General features: G+C 53.9%; 1 pseudogene; it reads left to right on the top strand.

Moving 5' to 3' along the window:
• The first annotated feature begins 2,362 nt into the window (after positions 1-2,362).
• Positions 2,363-8,144, top strand: LOC126029770 (beta-crystallin B2-like; annotated as a pseudogene).
• The last annotated feature ends 888 nt before the right edge of the window (positions 8,145-9,032 follow it).

The following is a 9,032-nucleotide window of genomic DNA, read 5'->3' as shown; positions in this document are numbered from 1 at the left end:
GCACTGGCAGAACTTTATAAGAAAAAAAAATCTAATCCCATTAAAAAATGGGGAGAAGAAATCAACAGACACTTTGTCAAAGAAGAAATACAAATGGCAAAAAGGCACATGAAAAAATGTTCCGCATCACTAATCATCAGGGAGAGGCAAATCAAAACAACTATGAGGTGCCACCTCACACCACAGAGATGGCACACATCACAAAGAATGGCAATAGCAGTGCTGGCGGGGATGTGGAGAGAAAGGAACTCTTACTCACTGCTGGTTTCCAAATGGCTCTTCCTTCACGTTTGCTGCACTAATTGGGGTTCCTAGAGGCGTTTCCCTTTATGACCACCAGAGGGGCAGGACAGGCCGAAGTCTTTCTGTTTGAGGTGGTACCCGGGGGAGCGAGATGTGAGGTGAGTTGAGGGTTGGTATCTGCTGTTAGCGCGTCCTGCACTGGCAGGGCCGGTTGGAGGCCGCTTCTGCCTAGGTGGGTCCCTGGATGGCCGAGCTAAGGAAGTGTGCAGACTAAATGGCCGCCTGCTGGTTGGCAGACCCGGGGCCAGACCCTTGGGTTTCTTCTGGGCTGCTAAGATTTGCCTCCGGCTGCTGTTTGCCCCAGAGTTTGGTTAAGCCCCCCAGTGAACCCCACATTCCCAGTCCTGGCAGCCAGACAGCTGATGCTTGCAAAATGGGCAAGTCCCAATGCAGCCTCCGGGCTTAGCTGAATGTGGACGCTTAATTCCATTATTATGCAGAGATGCAATGTCTGGGAGCATTTGCTGAGCTAGGTGCCCGCATTCTCCCCCTGATTTGCACAGGGGCTGGCCCTCTCCCCACTTGGCACTTCAGTGGTCCCAGAGAAGGAATAAATGCCACCCTCCACCCTTCGGGCATCACTGGCACTCTCGAGGCTGGTGTCACTGGTGAGTCTCCCTTTCTTCCTGGCTTTGCCTTTCCTTTCCTCTGAGACCTTTCTGACAAGGCGATTGTGGGTGACAAACGGCATCAGTGTTCCACACCTCCGTTTTCCTTGGTGTTAACTGGAGAGAGAGCTGGTGAGACCTTCATGATGGAGTTTAGAGATGAAGGAGGTGAGCAGTGCCCACAGTGCTTACCTGTGAGCACCGAGTGGGCATGTGGGCATTGCTCTTGAGTTTTACTAAACAGACGGCAGCTTCCTGGTGGCACCAGGGTGGGGTAGGGTGGGGGGAATCGAGATGATCTAGAAGGACCAGTAACCAGGAGGAGGTGGGTCAGCCTTCTTGGGATGGACAAAGCTTCTTCCATGCCTGGTTGTATATAGGCTGGGGCAGCCTGGGGCCAACTCTGGCTTCCTGGGGGCTGCAAGCACACATGAGTTCAAAGGCTTTGAAGCTGTGGAAATCCCCCTCATCAGGCCTTCAGCGCTGGGAATATTCCAGAACTGCTGCCAAGGGCTGATGGTGCAAATCTCTGGTAGTTGACTGGTTACCTCTGGGCCATAGACATCCCTCGGGCTCGTGTTGGTGCCAACCAACAGAACAGGATACTGAGGCAGAGAGAGCATTCTGGTTAGTGTCAGAACCAGCTCGTGACCGAGTCGACACTGGCTCAGCCCAGGAAGGGGGACCCACACCCTAGCTTCTAAGAGACCCACTGGGCTGCTTTCTTGAGAGAAAAGTAGGTCAGCTTTCCAAGCCGCTTCCCAACCTCTGCCTTCTGGGGGTCACGGCCAGCCGAGCCTCCTGAGTGGGTGCTGACTGTCTTCTCTGGGGGAGGAGGCAGGTCCCTCACCCATGGCTGGGAAGGGAGAAAAGCTGGATCTTTTACTAGACTTTTCCGACTTCTCAGAAACTCCCTAGCTGCCATCCCCACGCCTGGTCCAGCTAGCTCCCAGCTTGACTTCCTGTACTGTGATACCCAGGGCAGATGGCACGAGTGGAGGCTGGCATAGGAGGGATGCAACCTGGGTGGCGGCACATTCCTGGTAGTTGGGAGCCTCAGGGGAGCAGTGAGGGGTGCACAGGAACAGGGGACTTGGAGAGGGCTGACCCCGGAGCCCCGCAGGCCAGTGAGCACTGCTGTCTTTGCTCCAGTTTTCCTCTCACCAGGAGGCTGTGTGTAAAATCTACAAGCCCACATGTCTGGATCTGAGGAGGAGAGATCCCCATGGACCCCTCCCCTTAAGCCGTGTCATGTCCCCACCTTTACATGAGCCTCCTTGCCCCATGGAGCTAAGCTGGATACAAAAAAAGTGAATTTAGGCCCCTCCTTGCTGAGCTCCCAACTCTAAGACACCCTGAAACTGAGAGATGAAAAACAGTAGACGCTCAAAGAGAAGGCCCAGCACCCCAACCTCCCTGATGCCTTGTGTTTTCTTCCAGAGCCTTCAACCATGGCCTCCAACCACCAGAATCCAACAGGCAAGGGGTACCCTCTTAGCCCCAAGGTGGGTCCCCTCCCTGTGCTCTGAGGTTGGTCTCTCCCCTCCTGGGGTGCCCCTGTCAGACCCTAAGCTTCAGTTTCCCCACAGCCCCCTCGCAGGATCCTGCCCACAGCCTGCAGGTCTGGAATCTTGGTGACAACTTCCTGTCTTGGAGACTTGAGTTTTCTGCCTACGCCTTCCCCACAAACCCAAGGGCCTTGGTGTGCCCCAAATCTGGTGTGGGCTCATGAGGGCCTTGTGGATGAGAGGTGAAGGTCACTCCCAACTTCTTTCTGGCCACATAACCTGTGCGTGTCCTCTCTGAGCCTCACTTTTTTTCTTTTGGTGTGGGAAAGTCAAAGGAAGGGCCAGCCAGTGAGGGTCAGGGTGAGGATGCCCCAGTTCCCAGTTCCTCACTATGTCATCTCCCTCCAGACTTAACTGCCTGGCAGAAGCACTGGGCACCTGCAACCTGCTGCCAATCTTGACTCGCCACCGCTGCAGGAGGCCCTGGGCTTGGACCCAGCCTGGATGGGCCCTTGGGTTTCACATGAGAAACTCCCTGGTTGGGATGCTGAAGCTGATGCAGGGGACCCCCGGTCCTGCCTCTAGAGGGCTTGTTTGCAAGAGGAGAAACAATTAAACCAAGAAGTAGACCTGTGACTTGGAGAGCTGCGAAGCAGGAGCCGTCGGATAAGGGATCAGGGAGCTCAGGGGACATGATTCTGGGCACACAGTGCTTGCCACAGAGCCTCATTTATCAAGATCCTGGTGCCCGCAGAGATGGCAAAGTTCTGATCTCGGGAGACCCCATGGGCCGGGGTGGGCCATGAATGCCCATTCCAGTGCCCGCTTCCTACTTCTTTGGGACCTGGCTCTGGCTCTGGCTCCGGACTTGCAGCCAGAGCCTCCTTTGCTGCTGTGACCCCCACACCAGAGCAAACACTGCGAAACTCTCCGCACCCCCTGCTCTCAGGCCTCACATCCCAAGGAGCCGGGTTCTGTCTTTAGTTTCCACTTTACAAAAGGGGAAAATGAGGCTCGTGGAGGTGAAACACGAGCTCTTGCTGGTTCACCAAGGGCTGGGCTGTGGGTGGGTGGACCCTGCCAGCCTCCCTGAGGCATTCTAAGCACTCTCTGCACTCTAGCCACTATGACAGGGGGTGGGGGTGGGGGTTTGCAGGGGGTGGGGGAAGCCTGCTGCCCTTTGCAGATCATCATCTTTGAACAGGAGAAATTCCAGGGCCGCTCGCAGGAGTTCAGTGGGCCATGCCCCAGACTGAAGGAGACAGGCGTGGAGAAGGCGGGATCCATCCTGGTGCAGGCCGGCCCGTGAGTGTGTGTGTGTGTGTGTGTGTCTCTTTCCTGGATGCTGCTGCTGCTGTTGCTGTGTTGCTGTGTGTGTGTGTGTGTGTGTGTGTGAGAGAGAGAGAGAGAGAGAGAGAGAGAGAGAGAGAGAGAGAGAGAGAGAGAGAGATTGGAGGGGTTCAGTTGTGTGCATGTGTGTGTGTGAACTGTGAGTTTGTGAATGTCTGAGTGAGTGTTCTCTCAGTCTGTGGATGAACAGGGCAAGGGTGAATGGGGGCAGCTAGTAGCTCAGCCTTCCACCAAGGAGGCTGCACTGAACCTGTCCCCCGCCCTGTCCACATGCCCTCCCTCCCCTTCTCTCTGCTCACCGTGCTATCCCTCCCTCTCTCCCTACTCCCTCTCTCCCTCTCCACTGCAGCTGGGTAGGCTATGAACAAGCCAACTGCAAGGGGGAGCACTTCGTGCTGGAGAAGGGCGAGTTCCCGCGCTGGGACGCCTGGACCAGCAGCCGGAGGACCGACTCCCTCAGCTCTCTGAGGCCTGTCAAAATGGTGAGTCCGTCCCTGCCCCACCAGGTCTAGCCAGGAAACTACCCTGACTCTGTTGTGCCCCTTCCGTTGGCAGGCCTTCCTGCCTGTGCAGAGTCGTCTTGCTTCCCTGAGTCTCTGTTTTCCTCTCTGTAAAATGGGGCTATTGCTACCTGGGACATATTCAACTTGAGAGCGACCCACAAAACTGCGAAAGGCTCCAGGCAGGGGGTGCTATGGACTTGGTTATCAGTGTGGATGGGTTTCCTGCCCTGAGGTCCCCAAAGGACCTCAGCTGAGGTCAACACAGAGAAATCTCTGAGTGAGCTAGAGAAAGTCCCACTTAGTCCCACTTGCTTAACATCTGTGAGGCCCTGGGTTCAATGCTAGGCATTGGGAGAAGGGAAAAAGGGAGAGAAGGAGGAAGAGATAAAGGGGGGAGGGGGCGATAAAGGAGGGAGAAAGGGGGAGGAGAAAAGAAGGAGTGAAGGAGGGAGAAAGGAAGGAGAAGACAGTTCTGGCCTCTGAGCCTTGTTCACAGCTTTTCAGTACCTCTCAGATCTTGAGTCTTGAACTTGTGAGCTCTAGAACCAACAATAGGCAGTTAGTTAATCTCTAGTGGATCAGAACCAGCAATACTCAGTACACCCCCCCCCAATCTTCCAGTTCCAACTAGCTGTCCCCCAAACCCAGTAGATCAGAGAACCCTGAGCTGAGCATTAAGTACACCTGAGTTCCTCTGCTGTCTCTGACATTTATAGCTGTGTGTCTTGAACAAGTATCTTTGCCTTTCTGTATCTCATTTTCTCTTATGCCAAAATGCTTACAGTATTCAGGGAGATGGGGAGGAGATGACTCGGAAAACTGGCTCAAGAAAAGGATGGTAAAAGATGGGAGATAAAAGAAAGTCAAAATCCTGCAAGCACTGATCAGAAGCACTCACATATATGTGTACATGTGTCGATCATGGCAGCTACTCACTTTGTAATGATTATTATTTTGATTTTACCACACCCAGTGCTCAGGTCTTACTCCTGCCTCTGTGCTCAGGAACCACTGCTGGTAGTGCTCTGGGGACCATATGGGATGTCAGAGATCAAACTTGTGGCAAACATGTGTAAGGCCACCTGTTGTCCTATTTATTTATTATTTTTTTTTACTATATTTGCTGTACTATATGTGGACCTCCTGTTGTACTATCCTATCCCCCTACTGCTTATTTTTAAAAAGGGAGAGGGGGGCCAGAGTGATAGCACAGCACTAGGATATTTGCCTTGCACAAGGCTGACCTGGTATGGGCCCTGGTTTGATGGCTGGCATCCCATATGGTCTCCTGTGCCTGCCAGGAGGGATTTCTGAGCGAAGAGCTAGGAGTAACCCCTGAGCACCACAGAGTGTGGCCCCAAAAAGGGGGGGGAGGGAAACTGAGGTCATGGAAACCAAGGTGACATCACTGAATCAAATGCACCCCTCAAAGCATTGTTTTTGGTCCTTGGAAATATCTAGTGTGTGTTTGGGTCAGAGTGTTAGTCCAGAAGGCAGTCTGCTTGCTTGCCTGGCATGAGACCGACCTGGGTTCAACCTCAGCAACACTTGTGGTCCCCTGAGCCACACCAGGAATGATCCCTGAGCACAGCACCAGGAGTGAGCACTAGGCACCCCTGCGTGCTGTCCCACCCCCTCCCCAAAGAAAGACTCCAACAGGTGCTAAGCATTAGAGGGAGGATTCGGATGCAAAAGCTAAGGAACCAGCCAACCTTGCCCTTTGCTCCACCCACACCCACCTCTATCTCGTATCAGCAGGATAACCAAGAGCACAAGATCATCCTCTATGAAAACCCCAACTTCACGGGGAAGAAGATGGAGGTGCTGAGCGACGATGTGCCCAGTCTCCACGCCCATGGCTTCCAGGAGAAGGTGTCGTCGGTGTGGGTGCTCGGTGGGACGTGAGTACAGACCAGACCAGCACGCTGAGCACTGAGCCCTGAGTTCTGCACCTGTGCCCAGAGGCCTTCCAGATCCTTGCTTCCCTCTGGGCCTGTGTGGGAGTGAGAATCCCCTCCCAGGTGAGGGTTTAGTCCCCTGGAGGGAGTCAAAGTTGTCTGAGGGGCAACAGTCCCAGCTGTTTATTGCTCATTTGTTTTGGGTTTGGTGGCCACACTTGGAGTGCTCAGGAAACATGAGATGTTGGAGATTGAACCTGGGTCTGCCGGGTGCCAGGCAAATGTCTTTCCACTCTCAGACCCATCCCATCCCAGCATTTTGGAGGTGAGAGAACTTGACCTTCAGCTCAGCTGCACAGACCAGGGTTGCCAAGGTGGAGTGGGAATGGATGCAACCACCCTGACGAGGTGAGGGCAGGGAGGGTCTTGCTGGACTTTGACCCAGGCTGACTTGAGCACTTTGCTAACACAGGGAGACCTTGCTTCCCAGAACCAGTTAGCTGCCTTTGGCACATTCCCTCCCTGTGGCCATCCACTCTGGGGAATTTCTTTTTGCAAAATCTGGAGCCTGACAATAGCTATAGTACAGTGGAGAGGGCGCTTGCTTTGCATGTGGCTGACAGTTTAGTTCCCAGCATCCCTTATGGTCCCCAAAAGCCCCACCAGGTGTGATCCCTGAGCACTGAGCCAAGAGGAAGCCCTGAACAAAGCTAGGTGCCACCCCAAAACCAAGAAGAAAAACAGAAAAGTCTGAGGCTGTGTGTGTGTGTGTGTGTATGTGTGTGTGTGTGTGTATGTGTCTGCTTGGGCAGTGTCTCCACAGCAGGGTAGCACTTTACACCATCCTGTGAGGCCAATACAACACTCTAATGTAGCACGGTTGATCCCGGAACCCCTAAGCAATGTGGAGACCCAGGATAGATGCTGGCAACTATCACACCCAGGACTCTGTGTTCCCCAGAGAGCCAGTTTATCAACTATTATCAGCCAGTTATTCAGGCCCCAGGGAGGGTCATTTCTCAAGCTGCAAAGCACATGCAAGGTTGTGCATCCACAGGCTCCTGAGTTTCTTCACACCCATTCTCCTTCCCTCATGGATTCTGCTAGAGCTGCCCAGGCCAGAATCCTAACTGAGGCTCAGTGTGTGGGAGGGAGGAGCTGGGGTCCCTGGCAGGTAGGCCTTATGTGTGCTAGGAGAAGGGGAGACTGAGGACTCTACAAATCAGATGGGCTGGAGCTCAGAAATGGGGGCAGCACAGAGGTGTCCCCTGGGGCTGGCCGGCCTGGTCCTCGTAGGCCAGAAGTGGGCGGTGTTTGGACCAGAGAAAACAGACTTCATCTTGGGCTTCAAAGACAGAGAGACCCCAATAGCCTCATGCGTCCACCACTATCTGCAGGTGTGGCGAGGTTAGGAAAACAGGGCTGAACCTTGTTTTTAGAAAGGACATGTGTGAGACAGGTGTTTTAGACAGGTGTGAGGCTAGGTGTGAGAGCAGGTGTGAAGACAGGTGTATGGACAGGTGCAGGTGTAGAAAGGCGGGAAAACACAGGTGTGGGGGGTGCAGGATTGGCCCAGGGCTCCTGGGCCTCTGAGATGTCTTGCAGCTAGAATGAGGGTTGGGATAGGAGAGGACAAAAGCCAATTTTAGTGCTAATTAGAATGATCAAATGATCCCCCCTCTCGGGCCTAGCCCCCTTTTTTGAGGTCCTGAGCAGAGGTGGAAAGGGGTTAGAGCTCTGGCTCATCATCCTGTAAGCGTGGCCTGGCCAGACCCCCCTTTCTCTGCCATTTCTCCTGTGTTTCCTCACCCTCCATCTCTGGTCCTGCAGGTGGGTCCATTACCAGTACCCTGGCTACCACAGGCAGCAGTTCCTGTTGGAGAAGGGGACTACAAGGACAGCACTGACTTTGGGGTCCCTCATCTCCAGGTGCAGTCAGTGCGCCGCATCCGGGACATGCAATGGAACCCATGAGGCACCTTCCACCACTTCAACTTGTGCCCCCATTTACCTCTCCCTGGGAGCACTGTTGCCCAGAATACTCCCCCTCTCCCGGAAAATGCCCAGAGAGTGAATAAAGAGAGTGACTTGCAACTTGCCTGCTTTAATTGAGGGGGTAAAGGGGAGAAATGAGTTTTTCACTTTTCTTTTTTCTTCCGTTTGTTGTTATGTTTGTTTTCTGGGCAACACCCAGCTGTGCCCAAGGCTTACCTACTCCTGACTCTGTGCTCAGGGATCACTCCCAGTTGGCTCAGGGGACCACATGGGCTGCCATGTCAGCTGCTTGCAAGGCAAGAGCCCTTCCCACTGTACAATGTCTCCAGCCACTCACTGTTACTTCTTCTGGCTTATGACCCCTGTACTGGCTGAATTGATGGCCTCCTGGCTCCCCGTTTATGCATAGGGACTTGGGGGACTAGGGATGGAACCCACAACTTCTATGTGCAAAGCACAAGCTCCAGCCCACTGAGGTATCACTCTGGACTCCCTGACTTACTCTAGGATGTGCAATGCGTGTCTCAGCCCTACCAAACCCTCCTCACCACCCCCACATTACTGTGCTCCCACTTTGAGTCTGGAAGGGCTTGGAGGATCCACTGGAGGAGGCTTTAGCCCCGTGCTCCCCACCCGAGAGAGGGGCTTTATGGAATAAGTCCTTGCTAGTGTGCTCCCTGGTCCCTGCACTCATCCACCCAGTCCCATTGCTTACTACAGTAGTAACTGAGGGGTCCTCATCCCACAGGCCTGGGGTCATGCCACTCTGTAGCCTGTGTCTTGAAGAGGAGTACTGGCAAGTGGTTGAAGCTGTGTCTCAGAGGATTGATGTTTCAGCATGGAATTTGGAAAAAATAGGTCCATCCT

Source organism: Suncus etruscus, chromosome 15, assembly GCF_024139225.1.
Source record: "Suncus etruscus isolate mSunEtr1 chromosome 15, mSunEtr1.pri.cur, whole genome shotgun sequence".
NCBI classification, from domain to species: domain Eukaryota; kingdom Metazoa; phylum Chordata; class Mammalia; order Eulipotyphla; family Soricidae; genus Suncus; species Suncus etruscus.
The sequence above is the reverse complement of the archived record's forward strand: the minus strand, read 5'-3'. Positions and strand labels throughout refer to the sequence as shown.